The 15,449-nt window shown below is 39.6% G+C and overlaps 1 non-coding gene across 1 annotated transcript; it reads right to left on the reverse strand.

Annotated features, from left to right (window-relative positions):
* Positions 1 to 7,921: 7,921 nt before the first annotated feature.
* On the reverse strand, positions 7,922 to 8,028 carry LOC148209018 (small nucleolar RNA R71). The gene has a single exon (XR_015787467.1). It is a non-coding gene; the product is annotated as a small nucleolar RNA R71 (small nucleolar RNA).
* Between the last annotated feature and the right edge of the window lie 7,421 nt (positions 8,029 to 15,449).

Genomic DNA, 15,449 nt, shown 5'->3' on the forward strand with positions numbered 1-15,449 from the left:
TACAAAATGACCCAATTATTTTAGCCCATTTGTTTATGGATAAGTTTTGACTCATTGAAGAGAAAAATAATAATAAAAATAAAACATAGAAATATGTGAAGCTTGTTGGGCAAGCTTGGGGGTTTTCTTTTGTGGTGTGTTTTTGTGGGTCTATGTAGAAGAACACAGGTGAAAAAAATTGGGAGACAACTGATGAGCTTCAGTGTGGGTGCGAAGAAGAGAAGAGGGAGAACTTCCTTTGTAGAAAGAAAATTGTGCAAGAGCCGAAGAAGAAGTTGGTTTGTTTGTCGGTTCGTTGTTGATTTAGTTTGCTCCTCTTTCGTTTGAGTTTCTTCGTGCCGTCTTCACCGGTGAGACCTTTCCTTTGCTTGTTTTTGATTCCATCTTTGGTAGATGAAGGATTTTTGTGTATCCATTGTTAGCCAGGCTCTCGTATGATGTATTTTGTATATCCTCTAGTTGTGACTAGGGAAGAAACTTTGTATAACCCATTATTCTTATAGTGGATGATTTTCGGAGCTGTCCCGTGGTTTTTCCCCTTACAATGAGGGGTTTTCCACGTAAATCTTGGTGTCTCTGCTGTTCTATTGTGTGCTTGTGATTTTATTTCTTGCAGAAAGTTATCGACTACATATTAGAAAATCCCAACAAGTGGTATCAGAGCTCCAAGTCGACAAGCAACCAAGTCGGGGTTGATTTTAGTGGTTGGTTAAATTTCTTTTGTGTGTAGTCATGGATGTCAACACAAGTCGAATGATCAATTTGAATGCAACAAATTGGCAATTGTGGAAAGAGAAAATGGAAGACTTGCTGTAATTCAAAAAGCTTCATGCTCCGATTAAGGGAGAGTCAGTAAGGCCAAAAGATATGTCCGATGAGGATTGAGAACTCTTGAATATACAAGTAGTGGGATATATACGTCAATGGGTTAATGATAGTGTATATTATCACACTGCTAAGGAGACGTCGGCACACACTTTATGGAAAAAGTTGGAGGACTGGTTCGAAAGGAATACTGTAGGCAACAAAGCTTTCTTGATAAGAAAGCTAGTAAATTTGAAATAAAAAGAAGGGACTTTGATTGCAGAGCATTTAAATGAAATGCAGAGCATTGTAGATCAGCTATTGAACATGATAAACTTGGATGATGAACTCCAAGCGTTGTTACTTCTGAGTTCGTTACCGGATAGCTATGAGACATTAGTGATCTCTTTGAGCAATTGTTCACCTGATGGAAAGGTCACCATGAGTATGGTCAAGAGTAGTCTCCTAAATGAAGACATGAGAAGGAAAAAGGCGAATCCTTCGGCAAGTCAATCAGAAGCTCTTGTTACAGAGAATCGTGGTAGAAGCCACAGTCGCAACAAGAATCAAAATAATAAAGGAAGATCAGCGAGTAGATCGAGTAAAAATATCCAATGCTTCTATTGCAAGAAGATGGGCCATAAGAAGATCCACTATAGAAAATGGAAGAAAGATCAGAACAAGGAAAAGAATGACAAAGGGAATGAAGAAAAAGATACTGCAGTAGCCACAAATAGTGATGTATTGATTGTTTGTGAGGAAAATGCAGTTAATTTTTCATGTTATGATACTGATTGATAGTAGACAGTGGTGTGGCAATCCATGTTACTTCCAAACGCGAATTTTTTTCATCCTACAAGTCAGATGACTTTGGAATAGTAAAGATGGGAAATAATGATACATCAAAAGTCATGGGTATTGGAGATGTGTGTTTGGAGACTAGTAGTGGATGTACCTTAATTCTGAAAAATGTTAGACATGTTCCCGATATACGATTGAATTTCATTTCCACAGGACAACTTAATGATGATGGCTATCATAGTCATTTTGGAGAGAAACAGTGGAAGCTCATCAGAGGCTCGTTAGTGGTAGCCAGAGGAAGTAATAACCTCAACATATATGTGATGACTACGAAGCTTGCAAAGAGCCTAGTAAATGCAATGGAAGATGAATCGCATATGGAGTTATGGCATAAGCGACTTGGGCACATGAGTCAAAAAAAGTTTGAAGTTCTTGCTAAGAAGCATCTCATACCACAAGCAAAGGGCGTGTCTCTTAAAACTTGTACACATTGCCTAGCTGGTAAACAACACAGAGTATCGTTTAAAGCTCGGGCAAATAGAAGCTTCAATGTATTGGATATGGTGCATTCTGATGTTTGTGGTCCTATGAGAGAAAAATCTCTAGGTGGTGCCTTGTATTTTGTCACATTCATCGACGATCACTCTAGAAAGGTGTGGATGCGTATCCTAAAATCTAAAGATCAGGTCTTAGATGCGTTTAAGGAGTTTCAAGCTAAGGTAGAGAGGGAGACAGGGAGACAACTGAAATGCATTAGATCTGACAATGGTGGTGAGTATAGAGGCCTATTTGATGAGTATTGTAAAAGGCATGGGATCAGACATCAAATGACAGTTCCTAAGACTCCCCAGCATAACGATGTGGCTGAAAGAATGAATCGCACCATTGTAGAAAGAGCCAGATGCATGTTGTCGAATGCAAAATTTCCAAGATGTTTCTGAGGTGAAGCAGTGCAGACGGCAGTGGATTTGATAAATCTTTCTCCTACAGTTTCTTTGAAATGTTACATGCCTCATAAAATTTGGACAGGAAAATATTCTTCCTATGATTATCCGATGGTCTTTGGATGCAAGGCATTTGTTCATATTCCCAAAGATCAGAGATCAAAGCTTGATAGTAAAACCAAACAATGCATATTCTTGGGCTATGGATATGATGAGTTTGGATATCGTCTGTGGGATCCAGTTGATAAGAAACTAATCAGAAGTTGAGATGTTGTGTTTCTCGAAGATCAGACCATCGAAGATATCAAGACTGTGAAGAAACTAGAACTTGAAACAGGTGATCTGATAGAGTTGGATCCTCCTTCATCAGACTTTGAAGTTGATAATGAAGAAAACTATACACCTCCAAACAGCGTTGATGATTCTGTGTTTTCTAATGAAGTACCAGTTCCAGAGCCACCAATTCAAGAAATCGTTCAAGTTAGAAGATCCACCAGGGATCGCCAGCCATCCAAGATGTATTCTTCAGATGAATATGTGTTGCTCACTAATGGGGGAGAGCCAGAGAATTATGAGGAAGCTCTAAGCGACAGTGGCAAAGAGAAGTGGCTAGAAGCAATGCAGATGCAATCCTTGCATGATAACCATACGTACGAATTGGTGAAGTTGCCGAAAGGTAAGAGAGCTCTAAAGAACAAATGGGTCTTCTGATCGAAGACAAATGAAAATAGCTCACAACCAAGGTACAAAGCCAGATTGGTTGTGAAAGGGTTTAATCAGAAAAGGGGCGTAGATTTTGAAGAGATCTTCTCACCAGTGGTGAAAATGTCATCTATCAGAGTTGTACTTGGCTTAGCGGCTAGTTCGAATTTTGAGATTGGGCAGCTTGATGTGAAAACTGCTTTCCATCATGGAGATTTGGAGGAAGAGATATATATGGAGCAGTCATAGGGATTCCAAGTAAAAGGTAAAGAACACTTGGTGTGCAAATTAAAGAAGAGCCTTTATGGGTTAAAGCAAGCACCGAGACAGTGGTATAAAAAGTTTGATTCGTTCATGGGGGAGCATGGGTACAAGAAAACAACTTCTGATCATTGTATCTTTGTTTAGAGATTCGTTGATGATAATTTTATCACTCTTCTACTATATGTGGATGATATGCTAATTGTTCGTGCTGATAGCAAAAAGATTAGCGAACTCAATAAGGAGTTGAATAAATCCTTTGCCATGAAGGATTTGGGACCAGCGGAGCAGATTCTTGGCATGAGAGTTTCCCGTGATAGAAAAACTAAAAGGTTGTGGTTATCACAAGAAAAATATATTGAGAAGGTGCTTGAGAGGTTCCATATGGACAAAGCAAAGCCAGTAGGTGCTCCGCTTGATAATCATTTCAAGCTTAGTTCCAAACAGAGCCCTTCAGATGAAGAAGAGAAGGAAGATATTGATTACGCTTGTTTACATGCGTAAAAAGAAAGTTTTAGATACTGTTTTTACTATGTTTTAACTTTCTTTCGGACTTTTTTTCGGTCGTTTGAGTTCCAATTCATGCAAAATTTATATACGATGGTTTGTGGTTGGCTTATATTGTATTTATGACATTTTAGGACCATTTGAGAGTGCAAATTAATCAAAAGAAGCAAAAAGTCGGAAATACCATTATGGGAGGCGCCAGGCACCTGCGTGGCTGCAGAAAAACTGGTTTTCTTCCAACTTTGCCCTTAATGAAACGCGTCTTCCAATGTGTTTTGGTGGTTCCAACCGATGCATACGTGTAGAAGAAGTGTTCCACTATCAGTTTGAGCACGATTTAGTCAGTCAAAGGAGTTGGAAATGGGTGATCCACCAGCGTTTTAGGACCTACCTAACCAATTCTGCACAGCTATAAATTTCAGCAGCTTCTCCACCAAATTCATCAAGCCTTGCTTCCTTCTCTTGATCATTTTTAGTCTTTCATTGTTGCTTTCTAAGTACTTTTGAGTTGCATTCATTAGTTGCTTTTAGTTTTTAAATCCCGAGCACTTTACATTCCTTTATTGAGCTTTGTTTTGTTTCCATTGTTACTTAGTTATTTTCTACCCATTCAAATTTCTAAAAATCCAGCACTTAGCTTATCTTTACTTTGCCTTTACTTTATTTTTAGTTAAGAGAATTGTGTTTTTGGAAGAAAGAACACGTGACACTCCCCCTTGCTTGAAAGAGAAGGGCGAAGCTCTCAATCCCGAGAAAAACTCTCCGTTAGTTAACTTTTGTTTCTCACACATGCATTTCAATTTCAACCATTTTACTTGCTGTATTTTCTTCAATATTTCTTTCTAAATTCCCGTCTCTAGCCCGGTTATGGATAGTTAGCCTTTTATTTCTAATAAAGGTTGCTAAGAAGTAGTGTTTTCGCTGTTCATTCATTGCTCAACATGTTTTCTGATTACGCTTGTTTACATGCGTAAAAAAAAGGTTTTAGATGCTGTTTTTACTATGTTTAAGCTTTGTTTCGGATTTTTCTCGATCGTTTGAGTTTCAATTCATGCAAAATTCATATATTATGGTTTGTGGTTGGCTTATATTGTATTTATGACATTTTAGGACAATTTGGGAGTGCAAATTAATCAAAAGAAGCAAAAAGACGGAAAAACCTTCATGGGAGGCGCCAGGCGCCTGCGTGCCTGCAGAAAAACTGGTTTTCTTCCAACTTTGCCCTTAATGAAACGCGTCTTCCAATGCGTTTTGGTGGTTCCAACCGATGCATACGTGTAGAAGAAGTGTTCCACTATCAGTTTGAGCACGATTTGGTCAGTCAAAAGAGTTGGAAATGGGTGATTCACCATCGTTTTAGGACCTACCTAACCAAGTCTGCACAGCTATAAATTCCAGCAACTTCTCCACCAAATTCATCAAGCCTTGCTTCCCTCTCTTGATCATTTTTAGTGTTTCTTTGTTGCTTTCTAAGTACTTTTGAGTTGCTTTTGATTTTTAAATCCCGAGTACTTTACATTCCTTTATTGAGCTTTGTTTTGTTTCCATTTGTACTTAGTTATTTTCTACTTATTCAAATATATAAAAATCTGGCACTTTGCTTATCTTCCCTTTGCCTTTACTTTATTTTTAGTTACGAGAGTTGTGTTTTTGGAGGAAAGAGCACGTGACACTCCCCCTTGCTTGAAAGAGAAGGGCGAAGCTCTCAACCCCGATAAAAACTCTTCGTTATTTAACTTTTGTTTTTCACAAAGGCATTCCAATTTCAACCATTTTACTTGCTGTATTTTCTTCAATATGTCTTTCTAAATTCCCGTCTCTAGCCCGGTTATAGATGGTTAGCCTTTTATGTCTAAAAAGGGTTGCTAAGAAGTAGTGTTTTTGCTTTCCATTCATTGCTCAACATGTTTTCCCAAAAAGTTAGGATTTAGAGAAGGCCACTGTAAGTCTTAACAAGTCAATACTGAAAAGGTTGCTTATTTGCATTGTTGAGTGGTTAAACCGAGGAGAGGAGCGCCTTGGACATAAGGGTTCCGCTTAAGTAGCCTAGACATAGGACCTTAACCCGAGGTTGCGACTATTTCCATCCTAAAACTAAGATATATCTCATAATAGACATATTAGGGAATGTCTTAGGACTTTGAACTTGCTTAGACATAAGTCAAGTGAGAAGCGTAGTCGTTGGTTTCTAAAGTAAAATGCATATTGTCTTTAGCATGTCCTTGATTCTTTGTTGGCTAACTTGAAGTAATTTGGGCTAGGTTTTATCATTATAAGTCTAAATCCCAAATCCAAAACCATTATTTGTGACCACTTCCCATTTTACAAGAATCACTCATTCCAACATTCACTATTCTTTAAAACTTTAGAGTTTGGAAATTATTTAGAAGTCCTTGAGGATCGATACTTGGATACTTCATCCATTTTATATTACTCTGACAGGTGTGCGCTTGCATCTACATAATTGTTACCACGCTTAGTGCGTGCGTTCAGCATAAACGCCCAGTCATTTTCCCAAAAAGTTAGGATTTAGAGAAGGCCACTGTAAGTCTTAACAAGTCAATATTGAAAAGGTTGCTTATTTGCATTGTTGAGTGGTTAAACCGAGGAGAGGAGCGCTTTAGACATAAGGGTTCCGGTTAAGTAGCTTAGACATAGGACCTTAACCCGAGGTTGCGACTATTTCCATCCTAAAACTAAGATATCTCTCATAATAGACATATTAGGGAATGTCTTAGGACTTTGAACTTGCTTAGACATAAGTCAAGTGAAAAGCGTAGTCGTTGGTTCCTAAAGTAAAATGCATATCGTCCTTAGCGTATCCTTGATTCTTTGTTGGCTAACTTGAAGTAATTCGGGCTAGGTTTTACCATTATAAGACCAAATCCCAAATCCAAAACCATTATTTGTGACCACTTCCCATTTTACAAGAATCACTCATTTCAACGTTCACTATTCATTAAAACTTTAGAGTTTTGAAATTATTTAGAAGTCCTTGAGAATCGATACTTGGATACTCTATCCATTTTATATTACTCTGACAGGTGTGCGCTTGCATCTATAGAATTGTTACAACACTTAGTGCGTGCGTTCAGCATAACCCCAGTCAAGTTTTTGGCGTCGTTGCCGGGGACTTTAGTTTTAAAATTATTTTCAAATTCTTTCAGTTTTTATTTTTGTCAATTGTTGTTGGGTGTAATTTCCATCCACCGTTTTTGTTCTATATTTTTGGTCGTTTATCTCACAAGGGTAAGTTAAAGTGCATTAGCACAAGATCTTTTCTTCTACCCCTTGTCCCTGAGATTGAGCGGACCCTTCGAAAAACTCGAAAGGAGCAAAGACTTCGAAAACAACTAGAAAAGCAAAAAGAGAGAGAAGGTGAAATCAGTCCTGAAAGTGAGGTAGAGAGTACGAGCACATCAATGGCAGATATTCCACCTCGTGATTCGGTAGATCCACCTGCTGTTAACGGTAATATGAGGGATCACGCAAGAAATGATGAATTCAACCATATCCAGATGGCGGACAACAGAGACGTGGCAATGCGAGAATATGCCGCCACGGCTTTTCAGAACTTTGATTCAGGGATAGTCAACCCTATTCCAGCCCACGCAAACTTTGAGCTTAAACTAATGATGTTCCAAATGTTGCAGACAATTGGACATTTTGGAGGGCAGGAACATGAGGATCCACATGATCATCTGAAATCATTCATTCAAATTGCAAATGCATTTCAATTACCTGGTATAACAGACGATGCTCTTAGACTAACACTTTTTCCATTTTCTTTGAAGGACTAAGCTAGAGCCTGGCTCAATGCATTTCCACCGGGATCCATCACCACATGGGGATCGTTAGTGGAGAAGTTCTTAACAAAATTCTTCCCACCTACTCGCCACGCTGATATCAGAGAGGAGATCATCTCCTTTAGACAGTATGATCGTGAACCTGTTCACGAGGCGTGGGAAAGATTTAAAGAACTAATCAGGAAATGTCCGAACCATGGCTTGCCGGCATGCATCTAGATAGAACATTTCTTTAGAGGTTTAGATTATCCTACTAAGATGATGCTAAACAATGCTGCCAACGGAGCCTTTACAAAGAAGACATTCAACGAGATAGTCGACATCCTAAATGACTTAGCTTCACACAACGAACTATGGTGTTCGCAAAGATCTAGGGCAGCACCAAAGAAGCAAGATCCAGCTGGAGTTTTGGCTCTGGACATTGCGACCTCGATGCAAAAAGAGATGGTTACAATGAACCAGAGGCTGAAAGAGATGGCGTTGGGAATAAAAAATCCATTAGCCACGCCATTACAACCTGTGCGGTCGGATTATTGCACTCCTGCCCCTGTTTGCCAAGTCAACGATCTCATTTGTTCATTTTGCAGTGAAAACCATATTTATGATAATTGTCCACATAACCCTGCTTCCGTTTTTTATGTAGGACATGGGAACAATAGGAACTTTAACCCATATTCGAACACCTACAACCCAGGTTGGAGGCACCACCCCAATTTCTCATGGAGAGGTCAAGGAGGTTCGAGCGGTTTTAATCAAGGGCAGAACCAGCAGAACAAGAAGCCCTATGTTCCACCTACACATCAATACATCCTGCCACCGCAACAACAGTACAATCAGAGAACACAGACTCCACCAGTTCAAAATAACAACTCAAATCTTGAGAATATGATGAAGAAGTACATGGCCCGAACCGACGCAGTGATACAATCCCAAGCGGCATCAATGTGGAATTTCGAGACCCAATTGGGACAGCTCACCAATGAATTGAAGAATAGACCACAAGGTTCTTTTCCAGGCCATACTGAATTACCAAAACGAGAAGGGAAAGAACAATGCAAAGCTGTCACCCTTAGGAGTGGACTGGCATATGATGGACCAACAATGCCAACAACAGATGTACAGATTCCGTCCACTGAACCAACTGTAAAGATACAAGAGAATCCAACAACACCAGAAAAAGAAAATATTAGAAAAGGTAATGAGGACACCCCGAGTGTTCCTCCACAGGTACAACCTTCTTTTACCCCTACTCCCCCGTTTCCACAAAGATTAGTTAAGAAAAATAATGATTCCCAGTTTAGAAAATTTTTAGATATTTTAAAACAATTGCATATAAATATACCATTAGTAGATGCTCTAGAACAGATGCCAAATTATGCTAAGTTTTTGAAAGATATAATTTCTAGGAAGAAAAAGATAGGAGAGCATGAACTGGTAGCCATGACAAAATGTAGTAGTGAAGCTGTAGGCAGCCCACTACCCATGAAGTGTAACGATCCTGGCAGTTTTACCATTCCATGTTCCATAGGAGAAAAAAACTTAGGTAGGGCATTATGTGATCTAGGCACTAGCATTAATCTTATGCCATTATCAGTTTTCAAATCTTTAGGCATAGGAGAATCTAGACGTACTACAGTTACCCTCCAACTAGCAGATAGATCTATCATAAGACCTGAAGGAAAGATAGAAGATGTTTTAGTCCAGGTGGACAAATTCATTTTCCTTGCGGACTTTATCATTCTAGATTGTGAGGCAGACTTAGACGCCGAAGATGAAAGAGGTTGTAAGGAAAGAGATTCTTAAATGGCTTAACGCCGGTGTTATATACCCAATATCCGACAGCAGCTGCGTAAGCCCAGTACAGTGTGTACCAAAAAAAGGGGGTATAACCGTGGTGGCCAACGAGGAGAATGAGCTCATCTCAACCATTTTCCTCTACCGTTTATTGACCAGATGCTCGACCGTCTGGCAGGTAAGGATTTCTATTGTTTCTTAGATGGATATTCGGGTTATAATCAAATTACTATTGCTCCAGAAGACCAGGAGAAGACAACATTTACGTGTCTGTATGGTACGTTCGCTTTCAGGCGAATGCCCTTTGGATTATGCAATGCACCCGCGACTTTCCAGAGGTGTATGATGGCCATCTTCTCTGACATGGTAGAAAATATTCTAGAAGTTTTTACGGATGACTTTTCTATTTTTGGAAATTCTTTTGACGCATGTTTAGTTAATTTGAAGTGAGTATTGGAGAGATGTGAACAAACAAACCTAGTCCTAAATTGGGAGAAGTGTCATTTCATGGTACAAGAGGGTATTGTTTTGGGTCACAAAATTTCCAAGCAAGGAATAGAGGTAGACCACGCTAAGATAGACATCATTTCAAAGCTACCTCCTCCCACGAATGTTAAAGGGATTAGAAGTTTTTTCGGGCAAGGGGGATTTTACTGCCACTTTATAAAAGACTTTGCTAAAATTTCTAACCCCTTGTGTCAATTGTTAGAACATGATAGACCATTTATTTTTTATGATGACTGTTTAAAATCATTTGAAATGTTGAAAGTTGCTTTAAGTTCAGCCCCTATAATTATCGAACCTAATTGGGATTTACCTTTCGAGCTCATGTGTGATGCTAGTGATTATGCAATAGGAGCTATGTTAGGGCAACGTAAAAACAAGATCTTGCATCCTGTGTATTATGCTAGTAAGACTCTGACCGATGCACAACTCAATTACACTACTACTGAAAAGGAACTGTTAGCAGTTGTGTTCGCCTTTGATAAGTTTAGGTCTTACTTGATAGGCACAAAAGTCATTTTTTTTTTACTGACCATTCTGCTTTAAAATATTTATTTGCTAAAAAAGATGCTAAACCACGTTTGATACGGTGGATTTTGTTACTTCAAGAGTTTGATATTGAAGTTAGGGACAGGAAGGGTACTGAAAACCAAGTTGCTGATCACCTGTCTAGATTGGAATCCCCGCTCTGTGATGATGGAACTGTTATACGTGAATAGTTTATTGACAAGCAACTCTTGCGAGTTGATTCAATTCCGCAGTATGCCGATATAGCAAATTATTTAGTAAGTCGAATAGTTCCTTATGAGTTTAACAAGCAACAGGTAAAGAAATTTCTAAATGAAGTTCGATTTTATCGTTGGGATGAACCTTTTTTATATAAGCTAGGACCTGACAATATCTTACACAGGTGTGTAGCAGAAGAAGAGCACGAGGTGATATTAGACGCTTGTCATATGTCTCCATATGAAGGACATTTTGCAGGACACAAAACCGCAGCCAAAGTTTTGCAAAGTGGGTTCTTTTGGCCCACTCTGTTCAAAGATTCACATAAGTTTGCCCAGGTTTGTGACAAATGCCAACGGACAGGTAATATATCTAAACGCCACGAAATGCCTCAAACCCCGATCCTTGAGATTCAAATATTTGATGTGTGGGGTATAGATTTTATGGCTCCATTTCCATCTTCTAATGGTAAGCTTTATATACTGTTAGCAGTAGATTATGTTTCGAAATGGATAGAAGCCATTGCAACTGCTACCAATGATTCTAAAGTTGTCATTCGTTTTCTGCAAAAGCACATTTTTCGCGTTATGGAACCCCGCGTTGTCTAATAAGCGATGGGGGGGCTCATTTTGTGAATAGGTCTATGCAAAAGTTGCTGGCTAAATACAATGTGCGTCATAGGGTTGCAACAGCATATCATCCTCAGTCAAATGGGTTAGCCGAAATATCTAATAGGGAGATAAAAAACATTTTAGAAAAAACTGTAAATCTTAACTGTAGGGATTGGTCTTTGAAGCTTGATGATTCACTTTGGGCATATAGGACAACATTTAAGGCTCCCCTCGACATGTCCCCCTATAGGCTAGTCTTTGGAAAAACATGTCATTTGCCTCTTGAGCTAGAATATAAAGCATTTTGGCTACTAAGAAATTAAATTTTGATTTGTCGGCTGCAGGTAAAGCGAGGACATTACAATTGTTGGAATTAGAAGAACACAGGCAATTTTCTTATGAGAATGCTAAGCTGTTTAAGGAAAAACCTAAACAGTGGCATGATAGGCGTCTTCGACCGAACAATCTTCAAGAAGGTGATCTGGTTCTGTTATTCAATTCTAGGTTGAAACTTTTTCCTGGGAAACTTAAGTCTAGATGGTCTAGTCCCTTTAAAATTTTTAAAGTCTACCCATATGGGGCAGTGGATCTAGTTGACTCTAAGGGAAGTATTTTTAAAGTAAATGGGCAGAGACTTAAGCCATATTTTGGAGAACCAGTGGATAGAGGAAAAACCTCTATTCAACTTTCAGGTCAATAAATGTTTGTGAAAAATGTTTTTCCTTCTTATCCGTTTTGAAAGAACAAAAGTAAAGGAAGGAAGTTTTTGTATCTTACATTCTTTTTTTGTTTAATTATAAAAAGTTTTGCTTATTAAGAGAATGTTTTTGAAAACGTTGAAAAAAAAGAGAAAGAAAAAAAAATTTACGCAGGCGCTTGGCGCCTGCCCTTTGCGAAAAAGAATCACGCAGGCGCCTGGCACCTGCCCTGTTTTTTCAGCATTTCGAAAATTCTTCTTCCTTCGTGATTTGGGTTTCAATTTCGAATTTTATGGGTTTTATTTTGGGTCAAACATTAATCCTTTGTGATTTAAGTTTCAAATCTGTCCTTAAACTCAAAAATACTTCAAATTTTGTTTCCCTAATCCTATTTGGAATTCAAACTTTTTTTTTTCCTTTTAGGTTTAGGAAACCTAGTTTGAACTTACAACTCAATCCCTTTCCATTTAGGATTTAGTTTGGGGAAAGCTTTAAATAGACTCATTGCCTAAGCTTTACAACTCCACACAAACCCACACAACTCTCTTCTTCTCCTTTGTTTTTCGGAAAACCCACTCCCTCACCACCATTGTTTTCGATTTTCAGCCACCAAGAAGAAGCAGAAATTTCCAGCCTTTATTTCTTTCTATGGCTTCTTCTTCTCAACACACTTCACTCCCTACTTCTCCTTCCCAAGCTCCTACACAACCCTACACAACCTTCTATGATAGGCCCACATGGTTATGTAAATTTTCAGCCGCTACCCACCCTTAATATACCTCAAAACAGTGAGTTTAGGGCTGAAAATCCTGAACAACTTCCTCCAATGCTCAATCCGAATATGTACCAACCGTTTATGTTTAACCCGGTTCCTTCCTATCATTTTCCCTTGTCCCAAATGCAAATTCTAGCTAGTGTTCATCCTTATGGAATGCCAAACCCATCTACTCTATTTCCTAGCCTTCCACCTTATTATGGAATGGGTCATTGGGTGCCTCCAACCAATTATGGGATGATTTCACCTAGGGTTCCCCCACCACCTCAACTTCCATTCCTAGAAAGAGGACCTCAAGCACCCCAATTGAACCCTAACATATTGTGTACCTTCAACATGGGACAACTAAAACCCTTAGAGCCTCCTAGGATGCCAATCCCAACCAATATGCTAATGGATACAGGAGTTGAGCATGGAGGAGAGCAAGAGAAGAGCCATAGCCAGAGGCTAGAGCTCGGGGTATCGATAGGGCAAAAGAGGAAGGGCAAGGAGGTGATGACGGACCCAGAAATTGAGGAAGATGGGAGTAGTAGGCGTCTAACGCCTAAGGATTCATCTATGGAGAACAGAGATGAGGAGCAGTTTTATTCATCTCCATTGATTATTACACCTGGAGAAGGTAATGCTGATTTTCTATTGGTGTCACGAGGCAATTGTTCAAATATGCCAGACACGGAGGATACCGAGAACGAAATGGTAAGGACAGATACTCAGAACCTTCCCCATTGGATACACCTACAGACGGAGCATTTTGTAGTCACCAAGAATTGCCTACTGGGGCAACTGGATCTACTCCATTGGCAACAGATGAGTATGTCACACCGATGGCCACTCTACCAGGGGTAAGGGATGCTCACGCTATTCCTTCTAATGCAGTTAACCCGCTTGAGTGTGATACAGGTAGATCCAAGGTTGGGGAGAATAGTACTCAAGACCTTACCAAAGAAGAAGATCTTGAGGACACGCAGACGATAAGGGAAATGTTCCAATACAAGAGGCGGGAGAACAAGAGTTCAAAACGTCGTGCAGTTCAGACTAAGAAGCCGACAATGCCCATGCATGAACCTAAAACAAGAGCTGCGAAAGCTAAAGCAGCTGAATCTAAGAAGAAGGTAATGGCACCTGGGCCAGTTGATACAATCGAACTAAACTTGTCTGAGGGAGAGGAGGTCGAGACGCAATGGAACGCGGCGAATTTAGCCACTCGAACTTCATTAATGAAATCCTGTAAGATTATGACACAATTGGGATTCGACCTCAATCTAGGAGATGTGCCTGACGATTGGAGGGAGACCGCTAGAGATAAAGAATGGAGACCACTCATTCAGCCCATACAATGTGAGGCTTTGGAGTTAGTCAGAGAGTTCTACGCTGCTGTTCATCCTCAGTCACATATAGCCATAGTGCGTGGGAAGGAAATACGGTTTGATGCCACTCAGATCAACTACACCTTAAACATTAAGAATATTAGAGATGCTGTGGGCAATAAGATGTTAGTGACTCCGACTCTAGAACAGCTCGGTGAGGCTCTAGAATGTGTTGGGAAGCCCTCTGCCACTTGGGATTTGACTACTCATGGCAAGGTACGACTAAGACCCGAGGATGTTTCACTAGCTGCTGCAGGATGGTTATATATAGTCAAAAATAGAATTTTGCCAACAGAGCATGATGAGCATGTCACTCAGGATAGGGCACTACTGGTTTATGCCATGCTAAAGGGAATAGATGTGAATTATGGAGAATTGATCAATACCAGTATCCATGAGTGTGCCCACCGGACACGTGGTAAGTTTTATCACCCACGCTTGGTCACTTCTTTATGCTTGCTACAACGTGTGCAGCTCCCTGAGGATCACATTAAGAGAGATGCCCCAGTTGTGAAAGAGAAGAATATTCGGAGAATTATCGCCCATGCGCTACAAAGAAGGGAAGGTACTGGGACGTCTCCTACATTGGAGATCCGTCGTCTTCGAGAGGAGAACCAATAGCTGAGAGGTCAGGTTCGCGAAGTCGTGCAACATATCTACAACTTAAGGGCTTCATTGGATTTTGCGGTTTTACCTTCATGGCCTCTAGCGCTAGCTGCTATCCTTGGTCATCCATCTTCCCGTACCGACACTGATCCTAGTCCACAACCTCCAACTTCATGAAGGGGAGGTTCCTTCTTTGCTATTTTTTGTGTTTCATTCTTTTGGTTAATGACGTTGTTTACATATTCTAGCCTTACTACGCATGTTTTTTTTGTATTGATTATGTTTTGAGCTCAGTTGAAGCATGTATAAATTAGTATCGTTTATCTTCTGATCACTTAAAGTATGCCTTCACTTAACCTTAGTTTAGCTTTTCACATGCCTACTTTGAAGCATCTGTGCTGTGCATGTGATTTCATGTCAATGATGATTCTAAGAGATTGTTGAGTTTTTTGTTCTATGCCTGACTAAGCTTTGAGCTATTTCCTTCGTTTATGTGATAAACTCATTTTCTTTTATGTCTTTTTGATCTTTACAAACTTTAAG

The sequence above is a fragment of the Momordica charantia genome (assembly GCF_013281855.1).
Source record: "Momordica charantia cultivar OHB3-1 chromosome 9 unlocalized genomic scaffold, Mcharantia_2.0 BLBB01000009.1, whole genome shotgun sequence".
Classification (NCBI taxonomy): Eukaryota; Viridiplantae; Streptophyta; class Magnoliopsida; order Cucurbitales; family Cucurbitaceae; genus Momordica; species Momordica charantia.